At 38.6% G+C, this 18518-nt stretch overlaps 1 long non-coding RNA gene and 2 other non-coding genes across 3 annotated transcripts in view; 2 read left to right on the plus strand and 1 right to left on the minus strand.

Moving 5' to 3' along the window:
- On the minus strand, window positions 1–2327 carry LOC119877089. Its single transcript, XR_005371259.1, has 3 exons — window positions 1892–2327; window positions 1090–1149; window positions 1–51 (listed from the first exon to the last, which is right to left on the minus strand). It is a non-coding gene; the product is annotated as an uncharacterized LOC119877089 (long non-coding RNA).
- The window catches only part of LOC119875870, a 27620-nt gene continuing 11420 nt past the window's right edge, over window positions 2319–18518 (plus strand). The window contains exon 1 of the transcript XR_005371257.1: window positions 2319–2499. This is a non-coding gene — a transcript (ral guanine nucleotide dissociation stimulator-like). The remainder of the gene's footprint in view (window positions 2500–18518) is intronic.
- Window positions 11771–11877, plus strand: LOC119869644. The gene has a single exon (XR_005371738.1). It is a non-coding gene; the product is annotated as a U6 spliceosomal RNA (small nuclear RNA).

An 18518-nucleotide genomic window follows, 5' to 3' on the forward strand; every position in this document is an offset into this window, starting at 1 on the left:
ATGGAGCCTGCTTCTCCCTCTGCCTGTGTCTCTGCCTCTCTCTCTCTCTCTCTGTATCATAAATAAATAAAAAATATATATACATTAAAAAAATTCCTAAATAAAAAGCAAAATGATACATTTGAGTTCAAAACATATACTAGTTACACAGGAGGGGAAGGATTTTCTTTTCAGTAATCATCTGATCTGTTTTCATTCAAAATTTATTTGGGGAACAAAATATACGAAGTACCTATATGTAAAGATTCTCAAGGGGAGATAATTAGTACAAGAAAGGACAATGGGATTAGAGTCAGAAAAATAACAATTCTAATATTCATTAATTAAAAACACTAAGTTTTTATTAAAAAAAAAACACTGAGTAAGTTACTACACATTCCTCAATCTCAGTCCTTAGATCTAAGAACCTGGAATAATGCTGCACTGCTAATAACAACTCAAAGTGATTACTGAGATCATGCATGTGAAAGCAACAAAAACACAGCATTACAAATGTTTTGCTTCCACTCCTTATAGACTCATGAAACAAAACTTTGACAAGTTCCAAATTAGAATTTAAGTGATAAAGAATTTGTTGAATTTGAGGAATAATGCGTTCAGGATATGTTAAATACATAGAGTTTGGCTCAAATTAAATATAATGCTGCAAAGAGAAGACCAGACATCAAAATATAAGGAGTAGGCATACATAACGCTCAGTACTTTGACAAATAGTCACGCCCAAACTAACGTGCTAAAGAAAAGACTAGGCCTGCGATAGAAGAGTCAAGCTAAACTGCTTGTAAACACAGAAAATATTGGTAAGAGCATTTTACATTTTTAAAAAAGGCAATGAAACATTTGTAAATAAGGAAGAGGTCCTTGGAGGTCCTAAGCTGCAGACTTGTACAACAAACTGCATCATTACTGACAACTTAAAAAAGTACTAAAATCCTAAAGTTTCCAGGAGTGTCTACAGAGTTTCAGATACCATCCCAGAGGATCCGGGGGTAAATATCCTCTGTCATTGAAAGAAAGAGAGAGGAATTTTCACTAGCTCTGAGTTGTACATTTTGCAGATTCAAAAAGTTTGGAAGTAGCCATACTCACCTGAGAGCTGACATTGCTCTGTCTCTGCTCAGCTAATAGAATTCAGTCCATGTGGTGAAGCTAATTATGATACGGTAACAGGAGAGAAAAAAAAAAAAGAAAAAGCCTGGCAGTTGAGGACATAATCACTGTGGTGTTATTTCTCACGACTCGGCAACCATAGTATTACTTGGGGGAAGACACAAGATGTATTTCTTTTTTAGTATCAGCAATGTTTAATTCTACACTGAGAATCTGAAAATACTGTTTAAAGTACAGGAAGAAATACACAAAGTTTACTTTTACATCATTATTTTAACTCAAACACATGTGCAGAGGTCAATCCCCTCCGAATAAACTTTTCTACTGTTTCAACTTTATTTCACAATTTCACAAATTCAAAGTCCTTCAAATTGTTGCAAATATTTTTAGAACAGAATTTTCAGAATTCAAAGAACATTAAATGTTTGTGGAAGAGTGGTATGAAATGTCCTATTCAAGGACGGAGCACCACAGACGCAAAACCTGATGAACCGGGCAGCTCCGGGGGCTCAGTGGTTTAGCGCCACCTTCAGCCCAGGGCCTGATCCTGGAGACCCGGATAGGGTCCCGCGACCGGCTCCCTGCAGGGAGCCTGCTTCTCCCTCTGCCTGCGTCTGCCTCTCTCTCTCTCTCTCTCTCTGTGTCTATCATGAGTAAATAAATAAAATAAAAAACACGATGAACTGATGTGATAAGCATTCTAGAGGTCACATCATTAAACGAGGCCTAAAATGCAAATATAATTGTGTTTGTTACATTTTTAAAAATGACCGAAAATTACCTTTCTTTGGGGTGCCAACTCCATGATTGCCTAGTAGAGGTGTATGTAAGTGCTGATTCATTACAAAAGCAACCCTAAAGAAAGAAATAAGCATAATCCTAGAACTAAAACATGACTCTCTGCTAAGAACCTGTGCATGAAGTAGTTAAAAACAGGCATTTATATGCGGATATGACCCGAAAATGCACATTGCAGGGGTGCTCCTGGCGAACAAGAAGCTTGTCTCTAGATCCAAGGCGCTGTCACACCTAGAAGAGAATGTAGTAGTGACAGCAGTCGCTTCAGCCCGCTCAAGGCGGCACTTCCCTACAGTCCTCTAGTTTCCTGTAATCAAAAAACCCCACAGCCCAGGGGAGGAGCGAGGTTAGAGCCCAAAGTGGCCAAGCAGCAGCGCGCCCCGGGCTCCCGCCCCGCCGCCCCGCCCAGGCCAGGCCCCCCGCGGCCGCGCGCTCCGGGCTCCAACGGCCTCAACGGAAGGAGGCGCGGGGGGCAGAGGCGCATCAGTCTGGGGGGGACCCGGGCGGGGGCCGTTGGGGAAGCCGCAGCCTGGACCGGGACCCACCGGCGGCTCCCCCTGGGGCAGGGCTCTGACCCGCACTCGGCCTGCGGTAAGCAGCGCCCCACTGCGCGATGGGGGCTGAGGGCGGCCCGCGGGGGGCGCGACCTGAGGCCGGCGGGGTGGTCCGCGGGGGCGGGGGTCGGCGGGGGAGGCTGGGGGTCGGGCGGGACCTGAGGCCGGGCGGGGCCGCGGGGGGCGGGCAGGGGCCCGGGATGCTGGGGGGGGGGGGGGGCGTGGGCCAAGGAGCCTGGGGGGTCGGGAGGGGGGGGCGTGGGCCAAGGAGCCTGGGGGGTCGGGCGGGACCTGAGGCCGGGCGGGGCCGCGGGGGGCGGGCAGGGGCCCGGGATGCTGGGGGTCGGGGGTCGGGAGGGGCGTGGGCCAAGGAGCCTGGGGGGTCGGGAGGGACCTGAGGCCGGGCGGGGCCGCGGGGGGCGGGCAGGGGCCCGGGATGCTGGGGGTCGGGGGGGGGGTGGGGCGTGGGCCAAGGAGCCTGGGGGGGTCGGGAGGCCGGGCGGGCCGCGGGGGGCGGGCAGGGGCCCGGGATGCTGGGGGGGGGGGGGCGTGGGCCAAGGAGCCTGGGGGGGTCGGGAGGCCGGGCGGGCCCGCGGGGGGCGTGGGCCAAGGAGCCTGGGGGGGACCTGAGGCCGGGCGGGGCCGCGGGGGGCGGACAGGGGCCCGGGATGCTGGGGGTGGGGGGGGAGCGTGGGCCAAGGAGCCTGGGGGGTCGGGAGGGACCTGAGGCCGGGCGGGGCCGCGGGGGGCGGGGCAGGCCCCGGGTCGCCCCAGGGCTGCAGCGGGACTCGGCCAGGCCGGTTCCCGGGTGGCCCCACCGCTGCTCCACGCCCCGCTGTCCAGGTCCCGAGGTACTGCCCTAAGGAACCTGCCAAGGCCCCTGTTATTACCCGAACCCTCATGGACTCTATGATTGTGGCCACAAAATTAAAATTCTTTCCATTTTCTAAATTTCTACAAGTTTAGCAGACAATGGCGAGAATTTTTGTAAGACATACGAATTGTAGATTTAAAAAGATGTGAGTATAACATGGATTATTTATAGGATAAGTTATAATTTGCGTAATTTCCTCTGAATAAGTTCTAAGAAATTAACTTACATAATTTAAAAGACACTGGCTTTAATATTTGTAATATTGAATATAATGGTTTTGAGCTTGTACCTTGTGAAAGATTTAAGAATTAAGCATAAACTCTTATCACTTGATTATTGTTATTTTCAAAGTGCATTGATCAGCGACTGAACCACAAAATATATAGGTTAAAATAACTGGTTTTATTCTCCCTAGGTAACCTTTCTAAACATCATAGTTGATAATGTTTTCTTACTAGCACGGTGTTAGACAAGATAATGATTTGAAGGTCCTTGTAGCTTGAAGAACAGGTAATCTGGTCTGTGTATTCTTACTGTCTATATAGTAAGGAAGAATTATATTTATTTTTAAGTTATAACTGGTATTAAAATATGTATTTTTTGGACAAACAAATCAAAATAGAATTTTATTTTTTTAAATAATAAATTTATTTTTTATTGGTGTTCAATTTGCCAACATACAGAATAACACCCAGTGCTCATCCCGTCAAGTGCCCCCCTCAGTGCCCATCACCCAGTCACCTCCACCCCCCCCTCACCCCCCCTTCCACCACCCCTAGTTCGTTTCCTAGAGTTAGGAGTCTTCCATATTCTGTCTCCCTTCCTGATATTTCCTACCCATTTCTTCTCCCTTCCCCTCTATTCCCTTTCACTATTATTTATATTCCCCAAATGAATGAGACCATGTAATGTTTGTCCGTCTCTGATTGACTTACTTCACTCAGCATCATTCCCTCCAGGTCCATCCACGTCGAAGCAAATGGGTATTTGTCGTTCCTAATGGCTGAGGAATATTCCATTGTATACATAGACCACAGCTTCTTTATCCATCATCTTTCGATGGACACCGAGGCCCCTTCCACAGTTTGGCTATTGTGGACATTGCTGCTGGAAACATCGGGGTGCAGGTGTCCCGGTGTTTCATTGCATCTGTATCTTTGGGGCAAATCCCCAGCAGTGCAATTGCTGGGTCATAGGGCAGATCTCAAAATAGAATTTTAAGTCTTCCGGTGGAATTTATGTAACATATTCAAATAAAATCACAGGTTCTAGGGAGTGTTTTTCATCCCTCTAAACCTCAGTCCCCTAACTCTCTTCCTTCACTTCTGGCTTCTGGTTCTGGAACATATCAAGCTAGCATAATTGGTAGGGCGGAGAAAAGAGACAAATACTCTTTTTGTGAATCAGAGGTGGTTCATAAGAAGTATGCCGTCTTTACAACTGCTTATGGGCAGTGACTATTGAAACGGTTTATAGTAATCTCAATCTTAGTTAAAAATTACAAGAGAAAAAGTCTCAACACTGAAATGGTTCTCTTTTTTTTTTAAAGAAAGAACTTTCTTTTCTTTAATATTTTATTTATTTATTCAGAGACACACAGAGAGAGAGGCGCAGAGACACAACACAGGCAGAGGGAGAAGCAGGCTCCATGCAGGGAGCCTGACGTGGGACTCGATCCCGGGTCTCCAGGATCACGCCCCAGGCTACACGCGCCACTAAACTGCTGCGCCACAGAGGCTGCCCTGAAATGGTTCTCAAAGCCTTCTCATCCCTTGTATATACAGAGACTAAGAGACTTGTGCACACAGAAATGTCATCTCGTAAATTTTCTCAAGTGATATTTTTGCTTCTCATTTTTATCATAAACAACCATTCCCTTTCCTACTACGGATTAGTTACAAAATACTATACTTAACACCAGGTAGCTCAAATGCTATTATAACTTCTTATTGACTCCAGGATAAATCCAAAATTAATAGCATAGATATCAAATCCTTGCTGACAAGGACTGTGAGGAATACCAATAAAATTCAACCTTATTTCCTACATAAATTCTAAAAAAAAAAAAAAAAAAAGGAAAATTGAAAAGATGTTAGTGGTAGCAGGCTAAAGTAGTACTTTTATTAAAGATAAAGATTAAATTGTAAGACATAGGTTACTCAGTATGAGAACCAAATGGTTAACTGATTTAGAGAATCAAGCAGACCGACCAAATGTGATGTGGGATATTTGGGGAGGACATACCCCGTATCTATTCAAAATAAATACATAAGGAAATAAATATGTAAATTAATAAGTAAATCTTTTTTTAAGCCTTAGAACACACACAGATCATGTCTTGTGTTTCTTGACACTCTAAGAAGTCCTTATTTTCACAGGAAATTGCCATGTTATGCATATTTTCAAATTAATGATCAGTTATTATTTCAGTGAAGGTTTAAGTGTTCACTCCCTTCAAAGCATTATATACTAGGCTTTATGGGGAAACCTGGTATAGGTTTTGGTATTCTCCTAAAGCATTTTTCCAAAGTTCAGAAACTAGTGGGCCAGATGAATGCATAAACAAAAGCAAACAATAACACAAAACCTTTGGGATGACACTAAATAAGAGAAATACTGTTATGGGTGAATGATGTGCTATGATGGTAGGAGGGAAGAAAAGTTAATTTTCTATCCAGCAACTGATTCTAGTTAAAAGAAAATATTATAAATAAATCAGAATTAATAAAATGCTTGTTTCTGTATTTATCTTGATAAACCTAACATGAAAGATAATGTACACTGTACAGTAACATTATAAAGTTACTGAACTATCTCCAGAAATATTCTGATATTTGAACCTTTAGTACTCATTCCATGAAGACTCTTCCTTCTCACATAATGCAGTACTCCTAGTCTTCATTAAATATGGCTAATGCAATAAGTATTAGGCTCTGAAAATTTCTTCAGAATTACATTTTTGTTAAGAAAAGATTTAAGGATCTTAGCAAAATTAGGTGGTTTTTTTTTTTTTGACATAAGAAAATTGGATAGGATATCAAAAGTCTGTTTGGGTTAGTATAGAGAATCTAGTCAGTACTGTTTTACAAAACTCTTTGTAAAATAAGTTGTAAAATTCTCACTGTCCAATGCAGTGGCCATTAGCCCCATGTGAATCTTGAGTCCTTGAAGTGTGGCTGTTGCAACTGAGGAACTAAATTTTTATTTTATTTCAATTAATTTAAATTAAAATAACCACATGTGGCTAGTGGCTGCCATATTGTATAACCAGCTCTAGAATGAATATATGAAAATTGGTTGGGGCATTCTTGGTTAATTGATGGGGTAAGGAAACCAGAGCTGACAAACCAAGGTAACCGTGGAGCCTCTGCTAGTCCCTGAAGCCCATGCAGTCCTCATTTTCCTCTTCAGTGCATACAACTAATGTGGCAGGTCTGCCGCTTGATGCTAAAGGAGCAATCCTGACCATAAAAGTATGATAAATGATGCATCTAAGAGGTGGCAAAGTGCAGCCACCTCCTCCTTCAGGAGAGCTACATCTAATGAATTTCATCATTTCCAAGGTGTACATGTCTAATAGGAGACAATCAATAATTGCCTGCTGAGTAGATCGTCAAAGTGAATAAGCTATACAATTGGAAAGGAGTAGATAAATAGAAAAGATTGCAAATGTGGAATGTATAGTATTTGAGATTTTGATTGCATTTGTTTTGAACTTCTAGATCAAGTTGGGAATAATTGGTATTTTACCAGTATTGAGTCTATGAATCCATAAAAATAGAATATTTCCTATTCTTTTACGTCCAATTTGTTTCATCCAAGTTTTATAATTTTCCACATATAGGTTTCATACATATTGGTTTTTAGTTTTGTTACATTGTGGTCTGAAAACATACTTGTATGTTTTTTATTTTCTTAAATTTTTTATGCTGTGTTCTGTGTCTCTGAATATGGTATCTTGTAGAGTCCACCGAGTGAGCTTGCAAAGAGTGTGTATTTTTCTCTCATTAGGAGTATTCACCACCTACTGTCAATGTCAGATCAAGTTGATTCATATTCTACCGATTTCAGGTTCAACTCGCCTACTGATTTTCTGCCTGCTAGGTCAACCAGTTCTTGAAAGAGAGGTGTTGATATTTCTAATCATACATGCAGTTTAAACTAATCTAAGTATACTTTGAAATGATGCTATACCACTTCACATATAGTACAGGTCACTTTTTTATTTTTTATTTTGTATTTTGTATTTTTATTTTTTTTTGTACAGGTAACTTTTAATAGAGTATTAACCAATTCGTCCATTGTAAGCCTTAGGAAATTTCTTTCATGCATTTCACTTGGCTATATGCTATATCAGCTAGTAACATTATTGTTATTGCTTTAGATAAACAGCTATTGGTCAACTGATTTTATTTTTATTTTTAAAAAGATTTTTAAAATTTATTTTAATAGAGAGCAGTGGGAGAGAGAATGTACTCAATGTGCTCATACCTGATTTAACATAGCCAGGTAAAGAAATAGCAAATTTGAACATAGGGTAGCAATAATTACCCAAACTGAAACGCAAGGATACAAAAGTATAGTATAAATCACATTCCTACCATCAATGCCTGACAGACCCAGTTGCTCTCCATCTGTGCACTGCTAGATATTGTCATCCATTCTGATTTGGTCCTAAAGATGATATGTAGTAATATCTCATCATAGCCTTTTTTGAAGGATAAAAATATTTAATAGTTTTCTATACATTTATACCTCGTAAATATTTAGATATAGGAGATAGTACCTACCCTTCCTATCTTGATCTCCATCTGACAAATGTTTGGAGGTGAGCCTGTGCTGAGGCATTGTAGGGCAGTAACAGGGAGACCGTTACTTTCAATCCCTGACACCATTCTAGAGTGGACTTTACAGAAACACACCATGGGCTGCCTGGGTGCCTCAGGTCATCATCTCATGGGGTGTGATATGAAGCCAGGGTCGGGCTCCACGCTCAGCACGGAGTCTGCTTGAAGAGTCCCTTCCACTGCCCCCGCCCCCCCACTGCCTGCTAATGTTCTCTCTCTCACACACACAAATAAATCTTTTTTTAAAAAAGAAATAAACTCTATGTTAACACAGCAGGAATTCTTTCTCTAGGTTGACAGTATAGATGCTGACCTATGTATTTCCATGTGTCAGTTAATCATGCTCCCATTTCTAATCTATTTTTTATCTCAGAAGTTTCTAAGGATGTCCCATCTATTTCTCTTGGTCCTTACTCATAACAACAGATCTTTTCTTGTAGAAAAATATCAAATACTGATATGCATTTTTTTTCCGGTACACTTTATTTCTTTATGTAAATCCAAGTTTTTGACATGTTATCTTGCTCCTTTAAAAGAACTTTCAAAATGTCTTATAGTACAGTCTGCAAACAATAAATTTTTCTTAATTTTTAAGAAAATGTTTATTTCATTAATTGAAGAACAGTTTCATCTGATGTAGAATTCTACACTGGTAGTTTTTTTTCTTTTTAATACTTTAATAGTTTGACTACTCTCTCTTCTCTTTGCATAGATTCTGATGAGCAGCTGGCTCTAATTATTGTTATTCCTTTATAGGTAAGGTTCCTCCCCGCTGGCTGCCTTCAAGGTTTCTATTTGTCTTTAGTTTTCTGCAATTTCAATATGAATTGCCTAGGTGTGTGGTTTTGATATTTATCCCACTTGTGTTTTCTGAGCTCCTGGGATCTGTGATTTGAGGAAATAAATCATTGTGTCTTCAAATATTTCATCTGCTCATTTCCCATTCTTCTCCTTCTGTTATCCCAATTACATAAATGTTGTACTTTTTACATTGTCCCAGTCTTGGGTGTTGTGTTTTGTTTGCCTGTTACTGCCCTACAATGCCTCAGCACAGGCTCGCCTCCAAACATTTGTCAGATAGAGATCAAGATAGGAAGGGTAGGTACTATCTCCTATGTCTAAATATTTATGAGGTATAAATGTATAGAAAACTATTAAATAAAATATTTTTATCCTTCAAAAAAGGCTATGATGAGATATTACTACATATCATCTTTAGGACCAAATCAGAATGGATGACAATATTTAGCAGTGCACAGATGGAGAGCAACTGGGTCTGTCAGGCATTGACGGTAGGAATGTGATTTAGAGGAAACTTTGCAATCTCTTATGAAGTTAAAAATATACTTCCCATACCATCCAGCAATTACTTTCTAGGTATTTACTCAGGAGAAATGACTACTGATATATTCAATAGTATGGATGATGATAATAAACAGTGTCCACCCCATATACTTGTTATGCAGATTAAATGACTTAATATATGTAACCAGTTTAGAGCAGTGCATAACACATGAACACAATTTAAGTACTACCTGTTTGCTTTTTTAATTGTTTTTATTGGACATTAGCACAAGTTTTCATTGGAAACTTTCTAGTAGTACTTATAAGAATGAATAACATGGAAGGAAATGGAAAACTTTTGGTGGGTGGAGCAGAACTAGAGAATGTATATTATAAGATGTAAGAAGCACTAGAGTAAGAATTTTTTTCTCTCTTGTTCACTGATATAGGCCAAGTATCCCAAATAGAGTCCGGCATAGAGAAGTCAATAGATGCTTGTTGAACTGAATCAGCATGGACATGAAGATACAATTCCCGCATGTCCAACACTTATGAAAATTAAACATTCCATTACATGTGAACATCTACAGCTCAACATGTAATGCACATGGGAATAGAATTTGAAATTATTTCATGAACTACTGTCCCAAACTTGAAAAATGAAATCTGCATGAAGTAGATAATTTGCAAGTAGGAAAAAAGGCTACAAAAAGCCTTGATGATAAGTCAAAGGCATCTGATAGGACTAAAAGAAGATGGCAATAATTTAATTAGCTGAGGAAAAAATGGGAGGAAATGGAAAAACTCTAAGGAAACAAGTTTTTGTTGATCAGGGAATTCCTTAGTTCTACTCCATGAGGAACGTATCACACTGAACCTTGCACAGTTAAACTTGACCAAATTTGGTTTCATCTTCCTCCCTTCCTTTTTGCTAGTCTATATGGTTAAAAGATGACCAATATGAATGGAAGTTCACGAAATGATTATCATGAAAACTAAACTTTTAATTCTGCCTTGGACCTCCATATATAGCTGGCTTTAAAGTCTTAGGAACATCTTTTTACATGAGCAGAATGGCTTTACATACTGGCCCCAGATGCTTCATTACAAAAGAGATAATGTACCTTCTTCAACACCTCAAGCTGAGCATCCCTGACTGCTCTTCAGTGAGTGAGCCAATTATGTCAGTTAATCGGCAAGGGACTAGAGCAAGTTGCTACTATCATGTGATTCTGTTTACTTTCCTGTGATACTTTCTATGAAAAGGAGCTTTACCGCATTGTTCTACCTTTTCTATTCTCCCATTAGTCTGTTTTTCCTGAGACACATATTCTTACTCTTTAGGTTATCATGAACTATTGGTGAGACCATGGCTGATTTGCAAGATTGACTTGCACACTGAACTCAACTTGATTTTGTAAACAGCTAATGAAAAGAGAGATACTCTGGCTCTAAGCAATTCTCTATTCAAAACTTTTGTGCATTCAGGCAAAACTGAATTCCCAATCTTGATATGTTGTGAGTCTATAATTTTAGAAGAGATGCAGGGGTGTGGGTCTTGATGAATGCAAGTTAATATGGCCATGCATATTACCTGTCCAGATTCAGTCTTTTCACCCAACTGATCTCTCATTGGAGAGTTCATGAAATAGGACAGTACATAGGAAAAACGGGGCCAGAGTGAAGAAACAGAGCTGAAGGAAACAATGTCTAAGAGTGAAATATGAAATCTCTACAAAAGTGAAATGCTTTTGCTATGCTGTAATGGAAGATGAACTAAAGTTTGATCAATAAGCAATCTTAAAGGCCACTTCTAAAAGAACACTCCTCTTATATTAGTTCAGTGATACAGAAGAGTAAATATAAAATAACTGTGAAAATATAAGAATATAATGATAGATATTAAATTAGTTGTCCCTTCCCAGTAGCATGAATAAAGAGCTATTAACCATAAACTGCAATGGAATTACCTATTGGATGACAAAACCCCTAATATAAAGAGATTTTAGATCCGTTTCCTAAACTGACTACTAGTAATTATTCCTACAGAAAACCAGATTTATTCCTAAACGTCGGCAGTGAACTATGTCAGAGTAAACTACTTTTTTCTTCAGGTTAAAATAAATTTTAAAAAATACCTCAAAAGGTTCATAGTTATCTGGAAAATCAAATTTAAGTGCATAATCTCAATATCAATAAATTTAACCTATTGTGATAGGTTTATGTAGTACACAATTTAAATTAGCAATGCATACTTAATGAAAAATAAAGTATGTAGTTATAAAAAGTTATAAAAAGATGAAGTGCTCGCTTCGGCAGCACATATACTAAAATTGGAACGATACAGAGAAGATTAGCATGGCCCCTGCGCAAGGATGACACGCAAATTCGTGAAGCGTTCCATATTTTTAAAGCCCTCGCCATGGATATTGTGAAACTGTGTTATGTCATTTTGTAATGTGCCCGTTTGTGTATGATCCGTGCAAAAGGGTTTCTGGGGAAGGGGTGGGGGTAGGGAGGCAGGGCTCTGGAGGGTGGGGCGGGGGAGTGGGCTGGGCCCAGCACACAGACTGGCAGCTGCTCCAACCCCATCCCTCCTTAGAGACGCCACCTCCCCCACCACCCACCCCTGATTTGTGCCTTGCCTCCCCGCCCTGGAGTCGTCCTCCGGGTCACCAGCACTGCCTTGGCAGAGCCCACTCCCTACCCTAACCTGTCCCCCTCCCTGCCCCCCAGCATTAGGTGGATACTGTGGGGAAGTGCTGGGGGTCGGGAGGTAGCCGAGGAATGGGGCAGTCCCCGGGGGCATTGAAACCAAGTATTATGAATTGTAACTGTATTTGCACTGTCTTTTTTCCTCTGATTGCATCAGCATAGATACAATATACCTATATAACAAAAAAAAAATGAAGATGAAATCATCAAATATGAAAAAAAATAGTAGTATCAATAAAGATATTTTATTTTTATTTTTTAAAATATATTTTAAATATTACACAAAAAGTCTATATATTGGTATGTGTACGTTTGTGTTTATATAATTTTTTGCATAAGCATAAGCATACATATGTGTATATATGTGCATATATATACTTATTATATAAACAGGTAGAATGTTAAGGATTTTAAGAAGAAACTATAAAGAAGAAGAAAGAGAGTATTGCTTATCCTCAGACTTGAAAGACTGTTATTTTACATAGGTTCACTAATTTAATCTGTAGCTCGTCTAGGTGAGTAAGTATCCACAATATGCCTTTAACCTTATGATGTAACCAAAAGTCCCTTTAAAAAAAACAAATAAAAACAAGGCTTCGATAATAAAAGCCAGGGTCTACTTGACAATATTTCATGTAGTTCTGAAGAATTTTAAGAAAGATTATGTTCATTTAGACATGTACCTTGCTAAAAGTTGAGCATCTTGATTTTTATGACATTTAAATATTAGAATTATCATATATTTGGCACAGACGGTAAATGCTTACTAAGTGAGTATTGACTTAGGTCTTGGGTATTTTGAATGGTTGAGTTTCTGAGTTAAGTTGGACAACTGAGTTAATAAATTGTCCTTATTAAAAAGGACAAAGGTGTGTGTGTGTGTGTATATATATATATATATATATATATATATATATATATATATATATAATGGATTTCTGAAATTTTAATGACATATTTACACTATTCAGCTAACATATTCAATTTATTTTGACTATAAATATGAAATCTTCCTTTATTATAGCACATTATTAATATCCTGTTGCTTTTATTATTGCCCAAAGGTAGTAGAAAATAAAAATTCGGTTAAGTTAATGTTAAGCAATAAAATTTATAATAACTATGAATAAATACAAAGATCAGCAGCTGGTTTACATAGATGGGCAATAAAATGTTGGAATGTCCAAAACATATGAACATAAGGGGTGGCAGTAAGAGGCAGATAGTGATTAAATATGGGATGGCTGAGGTTAGCTTTTTGTTTGCATAGAACATCGGACTTTTTTTTCTTCCAGTAGAAATTTCCTCTATGAAAAGAATAATTATCAAAATGATACATTTCACACGATGGGGCCCCTTGTAGCAAATTTACAATATTTAATTTTGATGTACTGAAATCATTGTTAGAGCTTCTGAAAATGATCTTATTTAAAGATGAAGGAATAAGTTAGGTAATAGGAAATCTGGGTCCATTACTGGACAGCTAAATTGAAGAACTGATATAATTTCACTTTTATAAGTTTACTGATGAATCATATAAGCTTTCTTTCAGGATTATATCTGATCATTCAGAACTGTAAACCTTACAAACCTTCATTAACCTAATGAAGCTTTTAGTATCATAAAAACTTGCAGTATTTTAACCTGACTGGAATACATTCTGATTAATATTTAGAATAAAACAAATTGTGCTTTCATGATTCCACTCTGTGTCTCACTATTCTAAATTTCCTTTTCCAGGTTCTGTATTCCACCCAACCCACTTACTACACCTCATCAGAATTCACATATATATACAGTTCACATATATATACCTTAACATACCTTTTTCCATGAAATGTGACAATGTTATGATCACAATGCACATCTACCACTTGAACCTAATCCGTATTTTTGACCTAAGAAATCCTATCCATTAACTTTTCCTTTTTCTTGATATTATACCATTAAGAATAATCAGTAAGAGGGTCAACCCCATGTTCAGCACTGTGAGGTGAATACCAAAATGAAATAGTATCTGTATAACAGCCAATCAACCAACAATGTCAATGAACAACCATTTCTGACAGCAAGAAGAAATGCATGCTATGATTTATTTATTTACAATGGTTTCCAGAATGTACTATATCCACCTCAAAGATGCATAAGTTACTTTACTGGGGTAGAAAAAGAGAGTATTAGAATTATTTTATTATTTTTATCTTTAAATGTTCTACTTTTGGTTTGCTGTAATACCTTTATTAATCATGAACAGAGAATCATAATATATTACAGATATATCGTCATGTATTTTTTAACTGGTTGAAGAATATGACACCAAAAAATGTTGAAACTTTTAGGAAAGCATGTTAGGGAGTTTAACTGAAAAGTAGAATTGAATATAGAGAAAATGTTGGGTTAAGTGCTTATTAGAGTGGTTTAACTATCAACTTTATCATGTAAGTGGGGTATCTGCTACAGTTCTCACTTACATTTCTAAAAATTTTTATCAGCAGGAAACAGATGTACACTTCAGGAGGTAGCCAAGGAAAATATAATACGAGAACTACTTATACAGGAGTCAATAGAGTTTAGGTAAAACAAGGAATGGTTGGTTGTACACTGGGCTAGTAATCAGCGGTTAAGTCATCACTACTCCTAGACCTTAAATGGAAAGGGAGAAGGCAATTATATGAGCTCATAAAAAATACCTTTTTGCAGAGGGTCACCTGAAGAGACTGTGGCCTTTGGTTTGGGGACAGATGATGTCTACTCTCCAAGGAAGAACCAAAGGAGTAGATATCTTGACTTTACTTTTTGCCACCCTCCAAACTCTTCCTGGTTCCTCCCACGGGCCTGATCCAATCTGAAGCCAGAGAAGGAAGTGCACAGATGTAGTCCATACAGTACAGCCTCCTTGGGCATAGTTTGAGAAAGAGAGCAGAGTGTGGATATGCAAGAAAAAATGGAAAATTTCCTGCATTCCACTCCTCTTTATTCTTGGCATCTTTTCTTTTCCAGATGAAAAAAAGGTGTCTCTAATACAAGGGATACACGAATCCCATCACCTACCATAACCTTATGACTTGATGTCAGTTTAGTCATATTCCCAAATAAAATCTATAATGTTGGCAAACCTCAGTATGCCGCTTTATGTAAGATAATCTAGGGGAAAAAATGAGGGAAGACATTCTCAATTAACATAAAATATAGCTGCCATAGTCCCGTAACTTGTGTAACCTCTCATATGACCTTAAATGACAATTATATATTCTTTTAGCTACATCCATTCAATGTGTATTCTAAGCCTTGTCAGTGACTGGGCTATAGTATTCTTTATCTGGTGATATGATCTTGTGGTATAAGCCTTTGATTGCTTCTGCCTTGATTGAATTGCTTCATTATTCTGTTACCTGACCTTTTATAGAAGTGAGGCAATCCAGAGAAACCTCTAAGTTCTAGAAATTGTTCTTGCCTCCATTGTGCGGCAGCAATCTGATTTCCTATTGTTAAATAACATCAATCACCTCAACTATGATTGTAGTCCCTTTCTCTGCCAGTAAGTTTAAGAGCTTGAGGAGTTTATGATGGCCCGAGGGCATACTTACTTTCCAATTTAACAGAGATTGTGTTGTCTAGGGGAAGCATTTCTTCTGTGTAAACTAGGGCACTTCTACCTATTTGCTGAAAGAAGCTACTCTCACTGCCTTCCTTAGTTTCTGGATTTGTGCATTTTGACAGCAGGAGAGATGGCATGTGTTGGATAATGGTGTAAGGTCTGTAACATCTGGTGGGACACCATCCCAAATCCACAAGATTGTGTCTCTTGAAAGATGCTACAGCAGTCTTTAGCAGATTATTCCATTCTATCAGATCTGCTACTTGTAGATGTTGAGACCAGTGGATTTTGGGGTGAGCCCATGGACACATTTCTTTTGTTGCAAACTACTTACCTTTGTCTGAGGTAAGATTATGTCAGAATCCAAAGAAAATAAGGATTTTGTAAGCCTACGAGTCATGATGCTGACAGAATTGTGACCAGAGAAGAAAGATTCCATATATGTCTCTTCCTGCAAGAAAACATATTTTCCCATAGTGCTAAAAGTAGTCAAGTAGAACCAGTGCCATACCAGTTAGGCAGAAGGTGCCATATGAATGGCTTTGTGTTGTCTTCTGCTATCAGACACTGGTTGGCCATAACCGTATCAACTGTAAAGAGAATTTCTTTTTCTTTCTTTCTTTGTGTGTGTGTGTGTGTGTGTGTGTGTGTGTGTGAAGAGAATTTCATGTTGTCAAACCTGGCCCCTTGTGTTATCCTGGCCTACTAGTATCTTTCCCATTGAGCAAACGCTTGGATTAATGAAAATGAAGACTAATAGCTATAGAATAGGTAATTTTGTGCATCTGATTATTGAGGTCCCTCTAAAGTGTCAGCCTTCTCTGGAAGATTAAATGGGACATGAATATCCATATTTTATGCTCTTTCAAAGGGGACCACTCCTATACTTCATCAGAACTTCTTGTCATCAACTTTTCAATTGGGTTCTTTTAAGTCCCTTACCAGTGGCCCAACTTGTCAGCTACTGCTCGAAGATTAGTGTAGATCACGACCTCAAGCTCTCTCTCCCTTTATGCTGGGCAGGGGGTAAGGGGGTGGGTAAAATGGGTATATTTTCACAAACTTGGTGAATCATAGGTGTGATGATAGATCAAATGCTGGGAGTTTATCGTTTTGTATCTTAGGAACAATTTATATTAAGTATTAGGCTATGTAAGGGGCTTCTTTAAAATGACCATTGTTATGGTACCTGGGTGACTCAGCTGATTAAACATCTGACTTCTGCTCAGGTCATGATCTCAGGGTCCTGGGATAGAGCCCTGTGCCAGGCCACACTCAGTGGGGAGTCTCCTTCTCCCTCTCCTCTCTCTCTCTGCCCCTCCCCCTGCTCATGCTCTGTCTCTCAAATAAGTAAAATCCTAAAATAAAATAAATAAAATGACCATTTTTCTACTTGCAATGTGCCTTTACAGAGGGCTTCCCAAAGCAGCTGACAGCCTAAATTGTTGCTTTTGCTTCCAAAGTTTTTGTTGTGTTTTGTTTGTTTTTGCAGTGTAGGCAGAGGTTGGAGATGGGATTTCCTACTTAAAGCTCAAACTAAGGCTATTAGGCAAGATGAGGGTCTTTTAAATACTTTTAATGAGGAAGCTCATTCTTAATGTAGAAGGAAGTAATTTCATATTTCAGCATTATTTATTACCTCAGCGAACACTTTAAACGCTGGGCCAATTGTTTCCAGGAAACATTTATGACTCTAACATGTGCCAAACAACCTCTTACTGTATGTAAGAATAGCCCTAGCTTAATAGATGTGTGCAATATTTTTGAAGGACGATTAATGAAAACAAAGTCAAACATTTTATACTAATATAGGAATTTGCTTTTTCCTAAAAAGAAACCAAAGACTTTGCTACTTGTCTTTGCTCAGCTACTAAATGTTTTCCTTATCTGTAAGTTGTACTGAAGCTCCTGGAAAGAACTTTCCAGCTGGGGAAAAAAAAACATAATTCTTTATGGGTGATCTACCTGTTTTTCATCTTATGTACAGTGAGAAGCTTTCCTTCCTTCAGGAACTCCACCCAACACTAATCCTTCCTTTTTCATGCCACCAGCATCTACTGACTTTACTTTGTTCCTGTCACTGTCACAGCAAGTTGTGTCTCTCTTCACTGAAGCCACATTTCTGATTAATATGGGCTGAAATCATCTTATGTGGCAAGGGACTGATTGAGAAAATGCAGATAATTCTAAAGAAAGGATGTAAAAGCTCTTCTAATCTAATGAATCGTTACTAATCTTCACTGATGACAAGGGCATGTACATCATGGAACTTAATTTTTTATAGAAATGGGCTATTTTGGAACATTCTTCCAGGATCTCTTTTTCTCATTTGATAATAATATGAACATCCTCCATATCATTAAATACTTTTGTATAGGAAATCTTTAACTATTGAATGCTTTCATTAAATATAATATAGTTTATAGTATTTACTGCGTGTGCATATGCGTTATATTCAGAGGGAATATATATTTATTTTCACCTACATCTACAGACACATAATACGACTTTAATCAGCTATGTTGGTAAAACTTTGGACATATCGTATTTATAGTTCCTGAGAATATATTTTTTAAAAAAAGAATTCTTGAGTTAAAGGTTATAAGCTGTGTTTCATTTTCTTGTATAGAGCATTATAGGAAGGTGTGATACGGGCACCTGCTATAGTACTTATGTGCATTGGCATATAATATTCATTCATTCATTCATTCATTCATTCATTTTTGTTTCTAAGTTAA

Source organism: Canis lupus, chromosome 16 (assembly GCF_011100685.1).
Source record: "Canis lupus familiaris isolate Mischka breed German Shepherd chromosome 16, alternate assembly UU_Cfam_GSD_1.0, whole genome shotgun sequence".
NCBI classification, from domain to species: domain Eukaryota; kingdom Metazoa; phylum Chordata; class Mammalia; order Carnivora; family Canidae; genus Canis; species Canis lupus.